Consider the following 23,874-nt stretch of genomic DNA (forward strand, 5'->3'; position numbering starts at 1 on the left):
CTTCCCACAGGAATTCTACCACATAGTTAAAAAAGAATTAATACCTCTTCTTCTGAAGTTATTTAAAAAAATAGTAATAATAGAAAAGGAAGGAAAACTTGAAAACTCATTCTATGAGGCCAGTATTACCTTGTTCCCCAAACCAGACAAAGACCCCACTAAAAAAGGAGACTTATCAACCAATATCCCTGATAAACATGGATGCAAAATCATCATCATCATCATCCTGTTAATGTACTCTTGAATTCAATTAACAAGAGACTAGTTAACTGAATTCAAGAGTATACTAACAGGATTATTTACCATGAGCAAATGGGCTGTATTCCTGGGCTGCAAAGGTGGTTCAGTATTTGCAAATCAATTAATGTGACACATCACATAAATAAAAGGAAGTTTAAGAACCATATGATCCTCTCAAAAAATACAGAAAACACATTTGGCAAAATACATCATCCTTTCTTGATAAGAACCATCAAGATAGTAGGGATAGAAGGAATATACCTCAATACCACAAAGGCCACATATGAAAGAAACACAGCTAATACCATCCTCAATGAGGACAAACTGAGAGCTTTCTGCCTAAAGTAAGGAGCATGAGAGGGATGTCCATTCTCACCACTGTTGTTCAACACAGTACTAGAAGACCTAGCCTCAGCAATCAGACAACAAAAAGAAATAAAAGGCATCCAATTGGGAAGAAAGAAGTCAAACATTTACTCTTTGCAGATGATGTGATAATCAATGTAGAAAACCTGAGGACTCCACCAAAAAAATTGCTAGAACTCGCAGAGGAATTCAGCAAAGTCATAATATATAAAATCAACATACAGAAATCTGTTGAATTTCTAGCACCAATAATGAAGCAGCAGAAAGAGAAACCAAGGCATTAATCCCACTTACAACTGCACCAAAACCCATAAGTGTCTAAGAATAAACCTAACCAAAGAAGTAAAAGATCTGTACTCCAAAAACTACAGAACAATTATGAAAGAAATTAAAGATATGAAGAAATGTAAAAACATTTCATGCTCATGGATTGGAAGAACAAATATTGTTAAAATGTCTATATTATCCAAAGCAATCTACATATTCTATGCAATCCCTATCAAAATAACACCAGCATTTTTTATACAGCTAGAAAAAAAATTCTAAAATGTGTATGGAAACAGAAGACTCTGAATAGTCAAAGGAGTGTTGAAAAAGAAAACCAAAACTGGTGGCCTCCAATCCTGGACTTCAAGCTCTATCACAAATCTGTAATCGGTACTGGCACAAAAACACATAAATCAATGGAACAGAATAGATAATCCAGAAATGGTAACCCACAACTCTATGGTGAACTAATTTTCAACAAAACAGGAAAGAATATCCAATGGAAAAAAGACAGTCTCTTCAACAATTCGTGTTGGAAAAACTGGACAGTAACATCTGAAGAATGTAAATGGACCACTTTCTTACACCAGACACAAAAATACACTCAAAATGGATGAAAGGCCTAAATGTAAGACAAGAAACCATCAAAACCCTAGAGAAGAACACAGGCAGCAACTTCTTTGACCTTGATTGTAGCAACTTCTTTCTACATGTATCTCCAGAGGCAAGGGAAACAAAAGCAAAAATGAACTATTGGAACTTCATCAAGATAAAAAACTTCTGCACAGTGAAGGAAACAATCAACAAAACTAAAAGGCAGCCAATGGGATGGGACAAGATATTTGCAAATGAAATATAGGATAAAGGGCTAATATCCAAAATCTATAAAGTACTTATCAAACTCAATACCTAAAAAAAAGAATAATAGTACAGTTAAGAAAAGGGCAGAAAACAGGAATAAAGAGTTCACCAAAAAAGACAAACAAAGGGCTAACAGACACATAAAAAAATGCTCAACCCCCCCGTGAATATCATTCTCAATGGAGAAAAACCGAGAGCTTTTCCACTAAGGTCAGGAACACGTCAGGGATGTCCATTATCACCACTGCTATTCAACATAGTACTCAAAAATCAGACAACAAAAAGGAATTAAAGGCATCCAAATTGGCAAAGAAGTCAAACTATCACTCTTTGCAGATGATATAATACTATATGTGGAAAACCCAAAAGACTCCACTCCAAATCTGCTACAACTTGTATAGCAATTCAGTAAAGTGTCACGAAATAGAATCAACGCACAGAAATCAGTTGCATTTCTTTACACCAACAACAAGAAAGAAGAAAGAGAAATTAAGGAGTCAATCCCATTTACAATTGCACCCAAAACCATAAGATACCTAGGCATAAACCTAACCAAAGAGGTAAAGAATCTATACTCAGAAAACTATAAAGTACTCATGAAAGAAATTGAGGAAGACACAAAGAAATGGAAAAATGTTCCATGTTCATGGATTGGAAGAACAAATATTGTGAAAATGTCTATGCTACCTAAAGTAATCTACACATTTAGTGCAATCCCTATCAAAGTCCCATCCATTTTTTTCAAAGAAATGGAACAAATAATCCTAAAATTTATATGGAACCAGAAAGACCTTGAATAGCCAGAGGATTACTGAAAAAGAAAGTCAAAGTTGGTGGCATCACAATTCCAGACTTCAAGCTCTATTACAAAGCTGTCATTGTCAAGACAATATGGTACTGGCACAAAAACAGACGCATAGATCAATGGAACAGAATAGAGAGCCCAGAAATAGACCTTCAACTCTATGGTCAACTAATCTTCAACAAAGCAGGAAGGAATGTCCAATGGAAAAAGGACAGTCTCTTCAACAAATGGTGTTGGGAAAATTGGACAGCCACATGCAGAAAAATGAAACTGGACCATTTCCTTACACTACACACGAAAATAGACTCAAAATGGATGAAGGACCTCAATGTGAGAAAGGAATCCATCAAAATCTTTGAGGAGAACACAGGCAGCAGTCTCTTCGACCTCAGCCACGCACCTTCTTCCTAGGAACATCGCCAAAGGAAAGGGAAGCAAGGGCAAAAATGAGCTACTGGGACTTCATCAAGATCAAAAGCTTTTGCACAGCAAAGGAAACAGTTAACAAAACCAAAAGACAACTGACAGAATGGGAGAAGATATTTGCAAACAACATATCACATAAAGGGCTAGTATCCAAATCTATAAAGAACTTATCAAACTCAACACCCAAAGAACAAACAATCCAATCAAGAAATGGGCAGAGGACATGAACAGACATTTCTGCAAAGAAGACATCCAGATGGCCAACAGACACATGAAAAACTGCTCCACATCACTCGGCATCAGGGAAAAACAAATCAAAACCACAATGAGATACCACCTCACACCAGTCAGAATGGCTAAAATTAACAAGTCAGGAAATGACAGATGCTGGAGAGAATGCGGAGAAAGGGGAACCTTCCTACACTGTTGGTGGAAAATGCAAGCTGGTGCAACCACTCTGGAAAACAGCATGGAGCTTCCTCAAAAGTTGAAAACAGAGCTACCCTATGACCCAGCAATCACACTACTGGGTATTTATCCTAAAGATACAAATGTAGTGATCCAAAGGGGCATGTGCACCCGAATGTTTATAGCAGCAATGTCCACAATAGCCAAACTATGGAAAGAACCCAGATGTCCATCAACGGATGAATGGATAAAGAAGATGTGGTATATATTTTATATATACACACATGCGTGCACGCACACACACACAATGGAATACCATGCAGCCATCAAAAGAAATGAAATCTTGCCATTTGCGATGATGTGGATAGAACTAGAGGGTATCATGCTTAGCAAAATAAGTCAATTGGAGAAAGACAACTATCATATGATCTCCTTGATATGAGGAAGTGGAGATGCAATGTGGGGGGTTTAGGAGGAAAAGAATAAATGAAACGAGATGGGATCGGGAGAGAGACAAACTGTAAGAGACTCTTCATCTCACAAAACGAACTGATGGTTGCTGGGGGGAGGGGAGGAGGGAGAGCGTGGTGGAGTTATGGTCATTGGGGAGGGTATGTGCTATGATGAGTGCTGTGAAGTGTGTAAACCTGGCAATTCACAGATCTGTAGCCCTGGAGCTAATAATACACTATATGTTAATAAAAAAATAAAAAAAAATTTTTTTAAATGCTCAACATCACTCATCATCAGTAAAATACAAATCAAAACCACAATAAGATACCACCTCACACCTGTCAGAATGGCTAAAATTAACAACACAGGAAACAACAGATGTTGGTGATGAAGGAGAGAAAGGGGAAGCTTCTTATATTGTTGGTGTGAAAGCAAATTGGTGCAGCCACTCTGGAAAAGAGTATGGACATTCTTCAAAAAGTTTAAAATAGAACTACCCTACAACCCAGCAATTGCACTACTACATATTTATCCAGAGGATACAAAAATACTGATTCAAAGGGGCACATGCACCCCGATATTTATAGCAGCATTATAAACAATGACCAAATTATGGAAAGAGCCCAAATGTCCATCGACTAATGAATGGATAAAGAAGATGTGGTACAGCTATATACAATGGAAAATTATTCAGCCATCAAAAAGAATGATATCTTGCCATTGGCAATAATGTGAACGCAACTAGAGTGTATTATGCTAAGCAAAATGCTAAGCAGAGAAAGACAAATACTATATGATTTCACTCATATGTGGAATTTAAGAAATAAAACCAATGAATATATGGGAAGGGGAAGAAAAATAAAATAAGGTAAAAACAGAGAGGAAGGCAAACCATAAGAGACTCTTACCTACAGAGAACAAAGTGAGGGTTGCTGGAAGAGAGGTGGGTGGGTGTTGGGCTAAATGGGTCATGGATATTAAGAAGAGCACATGTTATGATGAGCACTGGGTGTTATATGTAAGTATGTAAGTGATGAATCATTAACTTCTTTTTTTTTAAATCTATTTTTAATTTATTTTCGGCATAACAGTATTCATTATTTTTTCACCACACCCAGTGCTCCATGCAATCCGTGCCCTCTATAATACCTACCACCTGGTACCCCAACCTCCCACCCACCCGCCACTTCAAACCCCTCAGATTGTTTTTCAGAGTCCATAGTCTCTCATGGTTCACCTCCCCTTCCAATTTCCCCCAACTCCCTTCTCCTCTCTAACTCCCCATGTCCTCCATGCTATTTGTTATGCTCCACAAATAAGTGAAACCATATTGCTGCTGCCCCTCGGAACAATTTGTTACTTAAACTGTAACCCCTGGAGGATTTTACTAGTTGCCAAGCACATTTAGATATGGCCTTAAGAAACACTGATACTGACAACAGGTCTTTGGGGAGAAGGACGATGTACGACCGTGAAGCTGGGCAGCTGGGGATGCTTGCTCAGGGCCGAACACCGCCTGCTTCAGGGAAGCCGAGCACCCCGGAACACCCGGTCAGCTCAGGGTGGAACGAAAACCGCCTGCTTCCCTTTTTCGTGATTGCTCCTTTCTCTTCCCAGAAGTGCTCGTTGTTAGTTAGATGAGTCCTTTGAATGTGCTTGGTTAACTATAAACCTCACCCTCCTCCTTGCTGGCCTGCAAGACGTGACTAACGTGTGACCTTCATCAATCCTTCTGTTGGCTATTGTTTTCTATCTAATAAAAGTGAGACTGTGGAGTTGCTCGTGGCAGCAGTCCTTTTCGACTGTTGTCCCCTGCTCCCAGTCTTTTGCAGCTGACTTGTTTGTGCCTAATTCTTCTCTCGTCGCCGTCACGGACTGGAAGTGGCACCATATTGTAATTGACTCTCTCTGCTTGACTTATTTCACTCAGCATAATCTCTTCCAGTCCCGTCCATGTTACTACAAAAGTTGGGTATTCATCCTTTCTGATGGAAGCATAATACTCCATAGTGTATATGGACCACATCTTCCTTATCCATTCGTCCGTTGAAGGGCATCCTGGTTCTTGCCACAGTTTGGCGACCGTGGCCATGCTGCTATAAACATTGGGGTACAGATGGCCCTTCTTTTCACTACATCTGTATCTTTGGGGTAAATACCCAGCAGTGCAATTGCAGGGTCATAGGGAAGTTCTATTTTTAATTTCTTGAGGAATCTCCACACTGTTCTCCAAAGAGGCTGCAACAACTTGCATTCCCACCAACAGTGTAAGAGGGTTCCCCTTTCTCCACATCCCCTCCAACACATGTTATTTCCTGTCTTGTTAATTTTGGCCATTCTAACTGGTGTAAGGTGATATCTCAATGTGGTTTTAATCTGAATCTCCCTGATGGCTGGTGATGATGAACATTTTTTCATGTGTCTGATAGCCATTTGTATGTCTTGGCATCGCGTTACCTGATTTCAAGCTTTACTACAAAGCTGTGATCACCAAGACAGCATGGTACTGGCATAAAAAGAGACACATAGACCAGAGGAACAGAGTAGAGAGTCCAGATATGGACCCTGAACTCTATGGTCAAATAATCTTCGACAAAACAGGAAAAAATATACAGTGGAAAAAAGACAGTCTCTTCAATAAATGGTGCTGGGAAAACTGGACAGCTATATGTAGAAGAATGAAACTCGACAATTCCCTTACACCATACACAAAGATAAACTCAAAATGGATAAAAGACCTCAACGTGAGACAGGAATCCATCAGAATCCTAGAGGAGAACATAGGCAGTAATCTCTTCGATATCAGTCACAGCAACTTCTTTCAAGATATGTCTCCAAAGGCAAAGGAAACAAAAGCGAAAATAAACTTTTGGGACTTCATCAAAATCAAAAGCTTCTGCACAGCAAAGGAAACAGTCAAAAAAACAAAGAGGCAACCCAAGGAATGGGAGAAGATATTTGCAAATGACAGTACAGACAAAAGGTTGATATCTAGGATCTATAATGAACTCCTCAAACTCAACACACACAAAACAGACAAGCATATCAAAAAATGGGCAGAAGATATGAACAGAGACTTCTCCAATGAAGACATACAAATGGCTATCAGACACATAAATCACTAACTTCTACTCCTGAAACCAACCAAACAAGAAAGAAAAGAAAAAACACTCAACAAAACTCTACACCAGCTTTCTAGTTTAGAAACCCACTACACCCCTACCTTAGCCAGTTCCATCTTCGAATTATTACCTTAGAAAATTCTTTATTATGAGCTAAAATTGATTCCTCATACCATCTGCCACCATCACACCCCCCCACAACATACACACACAATGTCACAAAATATAAACCTAATCCCTTTTCTACAGGAGACCTTCAAATATTCAAAGAAAGCTACTGAGTCTTCTCTAAAAGCTTCTTTTCTCAAGGTCACATATATTTCCAGATTCTCCCAAGTTCTCTTCATATGACAGATTCTTCATACCACCCTTCCCATTCTTCTATAAGCAACTTATCTACTTATCTACTTATAGTAACTTCCTAACAGATCTCTCTACTTCACTCCTTTCACTAGACCACTGATTCTCAAACTTTTAACCCTCAGGATGCTCACTCTCTTAAAAATTGAGGATATAAGAGCACTTCCTTTATGTGGATTGTATCTACTGATATTTATAGCATTAGAAATTAGAACTGAAAAAAACCTATTTGTTTATTAGTATGGAAATTCCCCACCCCCAAAATTAGAAACTGAATTATCTCATGATCCAGCACTTTCAATTCTAGGTACATACTTGAACATATATTTATACACTCATGTTCACAGCAGTATTATTCACAATAAGTGCAATGTGGAAGCAACCCAAGTATCCACAAACAAATGAACAGATAAGCAAAATGTGATATGTGTACACAATGAAATACCACTCTCCCCTTAAAAAGGAAGAAAATCTTGACACATCTACAACATGGATGAACCTTGAGAACATTATGCTAAGTGAAATAAGCCTGTCACAAAAAGACAAATCCTATATGATTTCACTTATATGAGGTACATAGAACAGTCAAATTCAAATTCAAAAATTCAAATTCAAAAAGTAGAATGCTGGCTGTAAGCAGCTATGGGGAAGGTTGGAATGGATTTAGTATTTAATGGTTACACAGTTCTTACTGTGATGAAAAAGTACTGGAGATGGGTGCTTATTGATGGCTGTGCAACAATGTGAATGTACTGAATGCCACTGAACTGTACACTTAAAAATGGTAAAAAATGGTAAATATAACACTTTAGCCCATTATATATTAGCCTAAATATTATTTAAGATTTTATTTATTTATTTATTTTAGAGAGAGAGAGCACAAGCCAGGGGAGGGGCAAAGGGAGAAGCAGAAGCAAACTCCCCACTGAGCAGGGACCCCCCCCCCCAATGCGGGGCTCAATCCCAGGACACCTGAGCCAAAGGTATACGTTTAACTGACTGAGTCCCCCAGGCACCCCTGCCCTAAATATTTTTATTTCAAAGAACTGTATTTTCAGATACAAAAATAGTGAGAAAAGAGGCACTGTTTTACATTTCTGCAAATCTCTGATGTTTGGCTTAACTGAAGACAGCCTGGAAACTTCAATCTGCTGTGATATTCCATTTGCAGCACTAGGTTATTTTGATTGATGTATATGAAAAAAATCAGTGTCACACAGATATGTAACTGGAAAAGGGAAGAGTATTTTAATATCCTTTTTAGATATTGTAGATACTCTCCTGTGATAGTATATCAAAATTTGACTAAAAGTTCCCTAAAAATTAGTTGCACAATAGTATCTGAACCTCAGTAAAGTTTTCATGCTTTATTACATAAACATGTATCACTCTACCTTGCACTCTGAATCAATCTTCTATCTACACATGATTTCATAACATTATACACTGATCATTTTGAATATATTAAGTGATGCAGTGGACACATTTCATTAAATAATATCAAAAAGTAACATTCTTTAACATCACCATAAAACTCATCAGAAAAGTCTTCAAAGGGGCACCTGGGTGGTTCAGACAGTTGAGTGGTTGCCTTCAGCTTGGGTTGTGATCCCAGGGTCCTGGGTTCAAGCCCTGTATCAGGCTCCCTGCTCAGTGGAGAGCCTGCTTCTCCCTCTCCCTCTGTCTGCTTCTCTGCCTACTTGTGCTCTCAATCTGTCAAATAAATAAATAAAATCTTTTTTTTTTTTTTTTTTTTTAAAGAAAAGTCTTGTGCTCGCTTTGGTAGCACATATACTAAAAAAAAAGAAAAGTCTTTAAGTATTAAGGAACCATCAAATTCACAGTAGTGATTTCAAGTTTTCCAGAATCTAAGTGTCTTTCATCTCTGTACCCTAAGAATCAGCACAATAACTATCACATAGTAAGTACTTCATAAACATGTTCTCAATGAATCCATTTGCACTAAAGATTCCTTAGACCTACAGCTGCAAAACCCCATGGGAAACACAAGATGATTGGCCTAGTTTTCTGGCATTTTTAGTCCAGACATGAAGATGCCTAATAAAAAATAATAATAATGCTACCATAAGAAAAAAAAAATGTTATAACAGAGTTATCATCCTTAGAGACAGAAACAATTAATTCTAACAGAAGAACTGGAAAAGGGGAACAAAAGAGTATAGGCTAAGTAAAGAGACTGAGTAAAGGCCTGGGGATGTTCTTGTACACTGTCACTTTGTGGAACAGCAAAGCTCCAAGAGAATGTAGGAAAGAATAAAGTGGAAGATGAAGCTGGAACACTCTCTCCTATTCCCATCTATTGAACTCACCAGTGCTATTTTAATATTCTTTACAAAATCCTTCATATCTTCACCCTCCTCAAAATACCTCAATGACCCCTTCAATACCTACAGAATAAAAGAAAATTCATTCTGGCATTTATGATCTTCTAAACACCTAGTACTACCCAACGTACATAATCTTATCTTCTGTTGGGAAGAAAAAATCTTCCTCTAGCCTTTTTTTTTTTTTTTTAAAGATTTTATTTATTTGACAGAGAAAGACACAGTTAGACAGGAAACACAAGCAGGTGGAGTGGGAGAGGGAGAAGCAGGCTTCTCGCTGAGCAGGGAGCCTGATGCGGGGCTTGATCCCAGGACCCTGGGATCATGACCAAGGCCAAAGGCAGACACTTAACAACTGCACCACCCAGGCACCCCTCCAGAGATTCTTCCAGCTGGTTTTTTAAGAATTAAGCTGACAATAACAGATTAACAGGAGAAAATAAAATTTAATTTCATTCATATGGAAATCCCACATACATAAAAGGTTCAAAATAGAAAGGTAAAATGAGGTGTATCTGCCATCCTGAGCTAAAGAATGGGGTAGAAGCCTGGGACTTCAAAGGGAAGGAAGGTAATTATAGACAGTAAGAGCAGATGTTTCATAATTAGATGTTTGCCCTGCCATATAGATGGGCCACTCAGATAAAATTTATCTCTGGTAATAATTCTTATTCTGGGAAACACCGAATTTAGATTCTTCTAGGTAGTTAAGTGCAGAAGTTTCTTCTGAGGCAGCAGGATCTTGATTGCCTTCAGATCACTTTCGTATGTGGACTGTTCACATACGAAAGTGGCACGTTTTGGGGAGACTTGTTCTGAACTCCTTCACTCTTTAGAAGTGCCCTATAATATAACAGAAACCCTCTGCTTAACCTTCTCACTGTTCCTATATTGGGAATTCACTCCAGTCTTCCCACCTTGAGTGCTAACCAAGCTTTCTCTACCCCCATCTGTGTCCTTTCACTGTATTTATATCCTAGTACATGCTTTTGAATTTACATTCTTCTTTCAATAATTAATTGAACACTTCCTACGTGCCAGTTGCTAAATATAAAAAGAAAAATAAGACATGATTCTCCCTCACTCTTGAGGAACCTACAATGTATTGAGGGACATAAAAAGCTGGGGTGCTGGCTATTTCAGTCAGTAGAGCATGTGACTCTTGATCCTGGGGTCATAAATTTGAGCCCCACATTAGGTGTAGAGATTACTTAAAAAAAAAAAAATAGCTAAGAAAAAGTGTGACAAATAACTGCTCTTTCCTGCATTAATCCACATTCTTCTCATTAACATCACTGTTTTGGACGTTGTCTAATTTTTCCCATCACCACCACGTAAGAGAGGCTCAATTAAAACATACTGAATTGGGTATCTCCATTCCTTCCTAATATTTTTGGTTCTTTATGAAATGGTAGACCAAATCTGTTTCTGTAATCCAAGTAGTCCCAGTGGATATGCACTGTAGCCAGGAATGAGTTTTAGTTACAAATTGGAAATTTTGGCTCTGTACAAGCTGACCATGCCTAATACTCAGTCTGTGTTGTATAATTCAAACCCTGCTCTGGTTTCTCTCACCTGAAGATAGATTCCTCTCTGGTTTTCTTTTGCTGACATCTCAAAGCTGACCCACTTTTCTACCAGCACTGTCTGTCTTATCCCTCTAATTCCACATCTTACTTCTTAGCCTCCTTTCATAATATACTTTATGCCTGAGCCTGTCTTCAGCTCACATTTAGTAATCAATCTTTTCTCTCTTGTTTCAGCTTGGCCTTACCTAATTCAAAAACCCTATTTGACCTTCTCTAAGCAAGTCAGTCCTGAAATAAAATGCAAAAAGATATACTTACTTATTCAAAGTAAACCCATACTTTAATAGTTATCTTGCCTACCACCCCCTGCCCCCAGTACATAAATTCTATGGAAAAAAAGGCTTCTTATTTTGAAATGCTATATACAATAATTCATTTCCACACTGTTGTTAGAAGATGGGAGAGAGACAGTAAAGTATCCCCCAAACTGAGAAGGTACTTTGATAGTACAACCGCTCTGGAAAACAGTATGGAGGTTTCTCAAAAAGTTAAAAATTGGGTTACCCTACAATCCAGCAATTACGCTACTAGGTATTTACCCAAGGATATTAACATACTGATCCAAAGGGGAACATGTATCCTGACATTTATAGCAGCATTATCAACAATAGCCAAATTATTGAAAGACCCCAAATGTCCATTGATTGATTCATGGATAAAGAAGATGTGGTACATATATTCAATGGACTATTACTCAGCCATCAAAAAGAATGAAATCTTGACATCTGCAATGATGTAGATAGAGCTAGAGCGTATCATGCTAAGCGAAATGAGTCAGTCAAAGAAAGACAAATACCATATGATTTCATTCGCATGTGGAATTTAAGAAACAAAACAGAGTAACAGAGGGGATGGAGAAAAAAAAGACAGAGGAAGGCAAACCATAAGAGACTTTTAACTTTAGAGAACAAATTGGGAGTTGCTGGAGGATGGATGGGGGATAGGCCAAATGGGTGATGGGTATAAAGGACAGCACTTACTGTGATGAGTACTGGGTGTTATAGGTAAGTGATGAGTCACTAAATTTCATTTCTGAAACCAATATTATACTATATGTTAATTAACTAAAATGTAAATAAAGAGTTGGTATCAAATCAATCAATCAATCAATCAATAAAAAAGAGATACAAGGCACTTTGAGACAAGAAAATGAAACTCCATACAAGTTACATAGAGTTTTACCAGGTAGAACTTACTGAGGGGGGTGGCAGGCAGATGACAATTCAGGTACCATATAGCTATTCTCCACAAAGTCTAGACCTTTGTCCACAGATTTTAGAGTGTGACAGAATGTGCAGAAGGGCAGAAGGGCACTATAGTGAGATCAAAGGGTCTGCATGCACTCACAGGTTTTGCATGCACCTAATTAACAGCTAACCTTGAATTCGATCTTGTGGTACCACCTTTGCATCAGAAAAGAGAAAGACTGTTATCTTTATTGGATTCATGGGAGGTCAAAGCAAGCTTCCCCCCATCAAAGGGCATTTCTAAGTTATGTATATTAATCTCCAAAGAACCAGAAACACACAGCTCCAAGAAAGATCATCCAGTGAACATGAACAAAATGAAGGAACAAAGATGGAGTCAGTATTGTGAGCATTCCTACAATTGTCTTACTTTCCAATATTGAACACAATAAAAGCCATGACAGATACAGGTAAGAAAGACACAGTCCTTGTATCACACCAAACACAGTCAGAGTCCCTGAATTATTAGTTTTATATCGACTGGAGTAGTCCAATCTAAAGCTTAATCATATACATGCCAAATCCCCCTCTCCCTTTGCCCTTGCCCCCTGCTTGTGCTCTCTTTCTCTCTCTCAAATAAATAAAACCTTTAAAAATATATACATGTTCTATCTATGTCTTACAGAAAATATAGTTAATTAAAATTTATTTAAATCCATTAAATATTCATTTCTTTAAAATAAATGATAAATGAATGTTTCTTCTCTTTTTATAATCTTTAAATTCCTTACACATGTATACATTTCTAATAATGATAAATGAAAAAACAGTATTTGAAATATAATTTCTTAAGTTTTTTAGTAGGGATATTAGCATCGAGATGCTCTGGGGTTCTAGACTTATGACAGCATCCTATCGATTATATTATTCCTTCTCTCTCCAAAGCTGATCTTCTTTCAGGTTCTTCCCTTTCACAATTCTATTATTATAATAACAATCAGAGCAACAGGATTTATTAAACACTTAATGGAATGCAAATAACATTTGAGGTTTTACACAACATCCATTTTTTAAAAAATTTTTTTGATAGTTTACAATTATTTATTTTAATACATTTTAGAGAATCACTTTGGCTGAACAATTATTTATTTTAATACACTTTAGAGAATCACTTTGACTGAATAGGTCCAATATTATGTAAGTAATATATTTTTTTAAATATATAAATAGTATGATTTAATAAAGTACCAAGTAAGGCACAAATGAGACATATTTTTGCTGTAGGGGAATTTTTTTTTCCTGGACATAATGTCATGGGCATTGAAGCAACTTGCCCTTTAGTAGAGAGTAGTAGTCTCTTTAGTAGAGACTAAATTTATAGATTTATTTTTCTCTCTCTTTCTTTTCTTTTCTTTTTTTTTTTAATTTTTTATTTTTTATAAACATGTATTTTTATCCCCAGGGTTACAGGTCTGTGAATCACCAGGTATACAAACTTCACGGCTCTCACCAAAGCACATACCCTCCCCAATGTCCATAATCCCACCCCCTTCTCCCAAACCCCCTCCCCCCAGCAACCCTCAGTTTCTTTTGTGAGATTAAGAGTCACTTATGGTTTGTCTCCCTCCCAATCCCATCTTGTTTCATTGATTCTTCTCCTACCCACTTAAGCCCCCATGTTGCATCACCACTTCCTCATATCAGGGAGATCATATGATAGTTGTCTTCTCTGCTTGACTTATTTCGCTAAGCATGATACGCTCTAGTTCCATCCATGTTGTCGCAAATGGCAAGATTTCATTTCTTTTGATGGCTGCATAGTATTCCATTGTGTATATATACCACATCTTCTTGATCCATTCATCTGTTGATGGACATCTAGGTTCTTTCCATAGTTTGGCTATTGTGGACATTGCTGCTATAAACATTCGGGTGCACGTGCCCCTTTGGATCACTACGTTTGTATCTTTAGGGTAAATACCCAGTAGTGCAATTGCTGGGTCATAGGGCAGTTCTATTTTCAACATTTTGAGGAACCTCCATGCTGTTTTCCAGAGTGGCTGCACCAGCTTGCATTCCCACCAACAGTGTAGGAGGGTTCCCCTTTCTCCACATCCTCGCCAGCATCTGTCATTTCCTGACTTGTTTATTTTAGCCATTCTGACTGGTGTGAGGTGATATCTCATTGTGGTTTTGATTTGTATTTCCCTGATGCCGAGTGATATGGAGCACTTTTTCATGTGTCTGCTGGCCATCTGGATGTCTTCTTTGCAGAAATGTCTGTTCATGTCCTCTGCCCATTTCTTGATTGGATTGTTTGTTCTTTGGGTGTTGAGTTTGCTAAGTTCTTTATAGACACAACATCCATTTTAAATACAATAATGAATGATACAAAATAACAATGCTGATCTTTGTGCTAAACATCAAATTTAGATTAGGTTATCAAGCTATTGTCTAGAGGATGAATGAGCAAATTCGATTTTAAGAGTAAGTTGACTTCATAACAAAGTATCTCAAGAAAACTCAGAAATCAAAAAAATCACCCCTTTACAGAAACACAAAATTCCATGTTATCCACTAAAATCTTGATAATTAAACTTTAATCTACAAAAGTATATATTAAAATACAGTTTAATTATACTATTAAACTGGGGCACCTGGGTGGCTCAGTGGTTTAAGTGCCTGCCTTTGGCTCAGGTCATGATCCCAGGGTCCTGGGATTAAGCCTCACATTGGGCTCCTTGCTCAGCAGGGAGCCTCCTTCTCCCTCTGCCTGCTGCTCCCCTCCTGCTTGCTCTCTCTCTCTGTCTCTCTGAAAAATAAATAAATAAAATCTTTTTTAAAAATTGCTAATAGTGGGGGAAAATTCTAGGTATCATTTATATTTCTCTTTGAAATATTCTGTGTGATTTTATTTTTCTAATTAAGTTGAACCAATACTGCTCTAGCATTTTGACAGTATACCAAAACAGACAAAATGAAGATAGTACAGAAAAATGCTGGTGGCAGGAAACAGCCCTCACGATTAAAACTGTAAAGGCATGTAACAAATAACCAGTTGTTTAAAATTATGTTACTAAAACTGACTATAGAGTTACCTTTTAAGAGTTAGCTTATTTCTATTAAATGTCTTCATTAGTGGATATGAGCTAAGGCAAAGTTGTCAACACATTTTTTCAGGTTCAAGTTTGTATTAATATTAAAAGATCTGTGATTATATACTTTTAAAGTATCAATCTGTAATACTATGGGTCTTTTACTTTAGGTATCTTAAGAACCAGCCAAATATTAGTTGAGTTCCCATGTAATCATCTCCTTACCCTGCTGTATCTTTCTTTCTCTTTTCTTGCCCTAATTTTTATTATATCAAAGCAATTAGCTGATGTTATATTGCAGACACATTATCCCTAACTTGAAATTCTCTAAAGGCCAACGTTTTTCCATAACTGAATAGGTGGCATAATCGGTCCTGACTTGACTCATTCAGCAGCAAAATCTGATCTGACCTGAATTGACATGAGACTATTTATAGTCCTTATTTATCACAATTAATGTGAAAATTCATACATTTTGTTGCAGAAATATTAATCTGTATAATTACAAGGTACTACAAGACCATGGGATAGGGATATTAAGTAACACAGAATATGCCTAAATTAACCTATTAAAATTTGAAAAAAATCTGAATTCCAAAAACATACCTGGCCCCCAGATTTTAGATAAGGGATTACGGGCCTGCATTTACCTGTAATACTATCATCTCTCCATGATAGCAGAACTTTATTTTATTTGCTATTGTATCCCCTGACAGTAGAACTGCGCCTGACATATACTAAATGTTCAATAAATACTTGCTGAATAATCAAATAAATAATATTTAATTAATGTAAGTGGAGTTCAAAATAGAAAGCAACAAAAATACTTCCTCAGGGCAGTAATCTCCAAATAAGGTTATATTATACACGTCTTTAATCTCTTACTTGCAATTCTGAAATACAAAAAGCTTTAAAAATAAAAAGTTTTGTCATTGTTGCTTACTATTTGGAACTTAAAAAAATTTTTATAAATTGAGAAATAGCTATTAAGTTATTAGATCTCAAGTTTGGAAAAAAAAGAAATATTTAAAGGAAAAAACCTTTTCAAAGAAAAGCAGAGTCCCACATAAGACTTTGAATGGTTAGGATGCTTTCCGTAATCTTTTATCACCTAGTATAGTATCTGGCACATAGCAGATATACCACATATGTCATTACAATCAACATTAAAGAAGAATATGGATTTATTCCATTTAATAAATACATGTTGAGCACCTGGCTCACGCCAGTCATTTTGGTAGGTGTAAAATACAGCAGCTCAGTGAAGACATACATTTGTCCTGCTTTCATGAAACATATACTTTAATGGGAAAAGCAGACATTTAAAAAATAAATACAAGCATGATAAATATTACAAAAAAGAAAGTTCCAGGTACTATAGGCCACTAAACTGGGAGATTATAGAAGACCTACGAAGCTTAAATGGTTTTGGCTGAAATAGTAGAGTAGGTATGATCAAGGATTTTGACCATTTTTCTAAGGGTCATTAGAAGCCTGAGGGTTTTAAGTAATCTTGTTTGGACTTTGAAGGACACCCAAGCTCCCATTCACTAAGCACTTACAACGTACCAGGCATATTATCTTCTTCAGTCCTCACAAAATGCGACTTACATTCCCAAGCTGATAAAAGAACTGGTGGCTGATCAGGACCCCTAAATAGAACTAGCAAAGCCAAGGGGGGGAGGGGTGGGGAATCAACTATCTGAAGGTAGAAGAGAATTGCTGAGAGAACAAGAACTACAGTAACAGAAATGGAAAAATATTGATAGATGGGCAAGAGGCTGAGAATCAATACAAACCCAACATAAAGCAGGGCTACCAACAATGGACAGAGAAATAAGGACAGCTTTGGCAAACAGTTGGAGGTCTTAAGCACATGGCTGGTTTTGTCCCCAAGAATTTTTTTGAATATTAGAATTCTTTGAAGTAGAAAGTTAAAAATCTAAGGAGGAAACCTGTGAAAAAGTTTTTTTAACAGTCTGACAAGAGAAAAATTAGCGTTTGGGACCCACAGAGGAAAGGACCTCTAGAATACATCAAATTCTTATTTGAAAATTTTGGAGAGCCAGGAAAGAACTAGAGGAAGACTGGCCTAAGAGGCTAAAACTCAGCCTCAACCCAGAGCATTCCCTAACTGGATTACAGTAACCAGTGACAAGAGTATCTTCCCAGTGGAGAGGGAACCCTTAATAAAGTAAGATATCATTTACAAGCTACACAGTTTTTCACACACAATTTCTAGCATCACTAAAAATTTACTAGTCATGCTGACTGTAAAAATCAGTTAGACAAAAGCTAAGAGAAAATAACACCACAGAAACAGACCTACATGTGATCCAGATATTGGTGTTAACTAACAAGGACTTTAAAATAATTATGAGCTATATGTTTTTTCAAAAAAGAGGAAAAAATTATCTGTTCTACTGTTCTTTTGGTTTCTATTTCATTGATTTCTGCTCTGATCTTTATTCTTTTCTCCTGCTGGGTTTAGGCTTTATTTGCTATTCTTTCTCCGGCTCCTTTAGGTGTAAGGTTAGGTTGTATATTTGAGACCTTTCTTGTTTCTTGAGAAAGGCTTGTATTGCTACATACTTTCCTCTTAGGACTGCATTTATGCATCCCAGAGGTTTTGAACAGTTGTGTTTTCATTTTCGTTTGTTTCCATGAGTTTTAAAAATTCTCCTTTAATTTCCTGGTTGAACCATTCATTCTTCAGTAAGATGCTCTTTAGCCTCCATGTATTTGAGCTCTTTCCAACTTTCCTCTTGTGATTGAGTTACAGTTTCAAAGCATTATAGTCTGAAAATATATAGGGAATAATCCCAATCTTTGGTACCAGTTGAGACCTGATTTGTAACCTAGTATGTGTTCTCTTCTGGAGAACACATGTGCACTCAAAGAATGTATATTCTATTGCTTTAGGATGGAACACTCTGAATATATCTGTGAGGTCCATCTGGTCCAGTGTCATTCAAAGCCCTTGTTACCTTGTTGGTCTTCTGTTTAAATGATCTGTCCATTGCAGTGAGTGGGGAGTTAAAGTTCCCTACTCCTATTTTATTAATATCAATGTGCTTATTTAATTTTGTTATTAATTGGTTTATATAACTGGCTGCTCCCATGTTAGGGGCATAAATATTTACATTTGTTAGATCTTCTTGTTGGATAAACCTTTTAATTATGACATAGTATCCTTCCTCATATTTAAGTACAGTCTTTGATTTAAAGTCTGATTTGTCTGAAATAAGGATTGCTGCCCCAGCTTTCTTTTGATGTCCATTAGCATGATAAATGTTTTTCAAACACCCTACCCCATTTTCCATCTGGGGGTGTCTCTGGGTCTAAACTGTGACCCTTGCAGACAGCACATCAATGGGTTTTAACTTTTTATCCAATCTGATACCCTGTGTCTTGATTGAGGCATTAGTCCATTTTCATTGAGTAAATATTCAAAGATACGAATTTAGTGCCATTGTATTACCTGTAAAGTCATTATTGTTTTTGCGTGTTGTCTCTGTTCCTTTCTAATCTATGTTACTTTTGGGCTCTCCACTTAAAAGATCCCCTTTAATATTTCTTACAGGACTGGTTTGGTGATCACAAATTTGTTTAGTTCCTGTTTGTCCTGGAAACATTTTATCTCTCTTTCTATTTTGAATGACAGCTCTGCTGGATAAAGTATTCTCAACTGCATGTTTTTCTCATTTAGTTCCCTGAATATATGATGCCAGTCCTTTCTGGCCTGCCAGGTCTCTGTGGCTAGGTCTGCTGCCAATCTAATGTTTCTAGCCTTGTAGGTTACAGACCTCTTGTCCTGAGCCACTTTCAGGATTTTCTCTTTATCTCTAAAATTTGCAAGTTTCACTACTATATGTCAAGGTGTTGACCTATATTTATTGATTTTGAGGGGGAATTCTCTGTGGCTCCTTGTGACTTGAACTCCTGTTTCCCCCTTCCCCTAGGGAAGCTCTCTGCTATAATTTGTTTTAATTTACCTTCTCCCCTCCTTCTCCTTCTTTCCTCCCTCTCTGGAATCCGAATTAATTCTAATTCTAATATTGTTTTGCTTTATGGTATCACTTATCTCTCAAATTCTCCCCTCAGGATACTGTAATTGTTTATCTCTTTTTTTTTCCCCTCAGCTTCTTTGTTCTCTATCACTTTGTCTTCTACATCACTAATTCTCTCTTCTGCCTCATTTATCCTAGCAGTTACAGCCTCCATTTTTTATTGCATCTCCTTAATAGCCTTTTTAAAATTTTGACTTGATTAGATTTTAGTTCTTTTATTTCTCCAGAAAGGGTTTCTCTAGTGTCATCTATGCTTTTTTCAAGCCCAGTTGTATCTTTATAATCAGTATTCTGAACTCTAGTTCTGACATCTTACTTATATCCATAGTGATTAGATTCCTGGCAATCAGTACTGCCTCTTGTTCTCTTTTTTGAGGTGAGTTTTTTCATCTTATCATTCTTTCATAAAGTGGTTGCTTTTCTATTTATAGAGTTGCAGCTATCCTTTTCTTAGATCTCCAGTTGAGTTCATAAGTATTCAAAATGATCTGATAAGTATCTAGCTGAATTCCTGGGATCAAATGAAACTAAGATTTCCTACTCATCCACCATCATAGACAATTTCTCTCTTGAGGGATTTAAATTACACATAAAAGGCATGGCAAAAATAATGAAGGGAAAAAGTCATAAATGAGTAAAATGTTCTAAGTTCTAGCATTAGCTAACAGGGAAATAGTAAAGTGATCATTTATATGAGACTATAACTAATCAAGAATAAATTCTGTGACCTCTAGGGTAGCTATTTAAAGAATAGTAAAACACTGTGTAACTATCACATTAATAGAGAGAAAAATAAATAATAAAATATTTGAATAATATCTGAATAATCAAAACAAAAGAGGGAAAACAGAATATGAAGCAAATGGATCAAATAAAAAAAAACAAATATTAAGACCAATAATACAAACTAAATCAGTAACATATAAATAGAAAACTAATGTCAGCAAACTCATTAAATACAAATAGACTAAATAATACAATTATAAGACTGGCTATTAGACTGGATTTTAAAAACAGCTATAAGATGCTAAAGTTTTCAAGAGACACACTTTACATGCAGTAACAGTAGAGTGAAGATAAAAATATAGGAAAAGTCATACCATGCAATCACTAACTTAAAAAAGCTTGTGTAATTATACTAATATCAGACAAAACAGACTCTATGGCAAGAAACTCACTAGAAATAAAGAAGGACATTTCATAATGATTAAGGGTTTAAGGTATCAGGAAGATAACACAATGTAAATCTTACACAACCAATAAAACAGTCTTACAATATAGAAAACAAAAAAAAATTGAGAGTATTAAAGAAATAGACAAATATATAATCATGGTGGGAGATTTTAACATATTTCTTAAAATTGCTAATAAAACAAGCAAAAAAAAAAAACTCAATAAGATTATAAGAAAGTTAAACAGCATAACTAACAAGTGGACCTAAGAGGCATATGGAGATAAACCTAACCCAACAGTGACAGTACAAACATTCTTTACAAGTGCACATGAAACATTCAGCAAAACTGATTATATACTGGGTTATAAAGCAAGTCCCTAAAATTTCTAAAATATTTAACCAATCAGAGGATGGACATTATCTGACAACACTAAAATTAAGCTGTATATTGGTAACAAAAATAGAATATCTGAATTGCATAGGAATTAAGCAATATACTTCAGAATAACCCTTGCATCAAATTAAAAATCACATAAAATTAGGAAATATTTTGAATGAAAATATGACTCATTAAAACTATGGGGATACCATTAAAATAGTGCTTAGTAGGGAAAGTATAACCTTAAATGCATATTTTAGAAATGAAGAAAGGTTTCAAATCTTTGATGTAAACTTCCATTCGAAGAAACTAAAAACAAAACAAAACAAAAAACAGTTACTCAATCCTAAGGAATGTAGGAAGCAATTAATAAAGATATGATCCAAAATTAAGGCAAAATCATCAAAGCCTAAACTACTTTTTTAATGAGATTAATAAAATTGAGAGACCCTTAGCAAAACTGTTCAAACCAACACACCACAGGCAACATATGAATTACCATTACCAGAAACTGTAATCAAATTTTCAGACATTAAAAAAAATGTTTATTATAAACAACTTTAGGCTACTGATTTATATCATTTAAACGGAATAAACAAGTTCCTTGAAAAACACAACTTATTAAAAGTCACAATAAAAGAAACAGAAAATCTTAATATTCCTCTATCTATTAAATTTAATATTATTAAGAATCTTGCCAACACAATATTAAAGAATAAGAACAAAGTTGGAGGATTGATACCACCCAACTTCAACCTATTATAAAGCTACTGAAATCACAGTGTGGTAATGGTTATGGACAAACAGATCAATGGAATAGAATAGAGACCCAGAAATACCAACACAAATAGAGTCAACTGATCTTTTGACAAAGGAGCAAAGACAACGCCATGGAGCAAAGATAGCCTATTCAACAAGTCAACAAATCATATTCAAACAACTTGACATTCACACGCAAAAAAAAAAAAAAAAAAAAAAAAAAAATCTAGATACACACCTCATACCCTTCACAAAAATTAACACAAAATGGATCAAGGATCTAAATTTAAAGCCCAGAACTACAAGACTTCTACAAAAAGATAACGTAAGAGAAAACCTAAGTGACTTTGGGATTAGCAATTAATGTTTAGACACAACACCAGAAGCACAATCCAGAAAAGAAAAACAATGATAAGATGGACTCCACTAAACTTTAAAAACTTCTTTGCAAAAGATATTGTAAGAGAATGAAAAGACTAGCCACAGATTGGGATAAAATATTTGTACAAGACACAGCTGATTGAAAAACAAAACAAAACAAAATAAAAATAAAAAACGTGTACCCAAATTTTACGACAAACTCTTAAAACAATAAGAACATACAATCTAAAAATGGGCAAAAGATCCAAATGGACACCCACCAAAGAAGATATATAGATGGCGAATAAACATCTGAAATGATGCTCAGTATCATATGTCATTAAAGAATTGTAAATTAGGGACGCCTGTGTGGCTCAGTTGATTTAAGCACCTGCCTTCAGCTCAGGTCATGATTCTAAGGTCCTGGGATCGAGTCCCACATCTGGCTTCCTGCTCAGCAGGGAGTCTGCTTCTCCCTCTGCCTGTGCTTCACCTGCTTGTGTATGCTCTCTCCTGACAAATAAATAAATAAAATCTTAAAAAAAAAAAGAATTGCAAATTAAAACAACAGTGAGAATATCACAAAACATCTGTTAAAATGGCTAAAATCTAATGCACTGATAACACCAACTGCTGACAAGGATGTGGAGCAATAGAAACTCATTCACTGGTAAAGGAAATGGAATATAGTATAGCCACATTGGAAGATAAGTCGTCAGCTTCTAACAAAGTTAATCAGTCTTACCATAAAAGCAGTCATGCTCCATGGTATTTTATTTTAACACAAAAATTTACACAGGAATGTTTTAGCCGTTTTATTCGTAACTGCCAAAACTTGAAAGCAACCAAGATGTCCTTCAATAGGTGAATGTATAAATGACCTGTGATACATCCACACAATAGAATATTATTCCCCAAAAAAAGCTATCAAGTCACAAAGAGACATTGAGGAACACAATGCATATTACTAAGTGAAAGAAGCCAGTTTTAAAATGCCACATACTGCATGAGCCCAACTATATGACATTCTTCAAGGTGAAACTATCGAGACAGAAAAGTCAGTGGTTGCCAAAGGCTTGGGAGGAATAGAGGGAGGGATGAGTAGGTGGGACACAGAGGATTTTTAGGGCAGTAAAACTATTCTGTAAGATACTGAAATAGCAAATATATGACATTACAAGTTTGTAAAATCCACTAGAACTGTACAACACAAAAAGTGAATCCTGATGTAAACTATGGATTTTACTTAATAATTATGTATCGACTGGTTCACCAATTATTAGAAAGTACCATATTAATGCAAGATGTTAATAATAGGAAAATTGTGTACAAGAGAAAAGGGAAAATATTGGAAATCTGTACCTTTTGCTCAATTTTGCTGTAAACCTAAAACCATTCTTAAAAAATGAAGTTTGCTAATAAAAGAGAAAAAAAAAAACCTTCGGAAAAGAAAATCTAAGACACACAGTTTATTGGTTTATTGGAGAATTCTTCCAAAAATCTAAGAAATAAATAACACAATCTCATAACACTCTTTCAGCAAACAGAAAATAAAAAAGGAGGGACCATTTCTCTATTCATTTTATCAGGCCAGCATAACCTTGATAT

General features: G+C 36.1%; 1 protein-coding gene across 4 annotated transcripts in view; it reads right to left on the bottom strand.

The window, feature by feature from the left end:
• TBC1D19 (TBC1 domain family member 19) overlaps window positions 1–23,874 on the bottom strand; it is a 166,924-nt gene that overhangs the window by 137,941 nt on the left and 5,109 nt on the right. The gene's annotated exons all lie outside the window — the stretch shown is intronic.

The sequence above is a fragment of the Mustela lutreola genome, chromosome 1 (genome assembly GCF_030435805.1).
Source record: "Mustela lutreola isolate mMusLut2 chromosome 1, mMusLut2.pri, whole genome shotgun sequence".
Lineage (NCBI taxonomy): Eukaryota > Metazoa > Chordata > Mammalia > Carnivora > Mustelidae > Mustela > Mustela lutreola.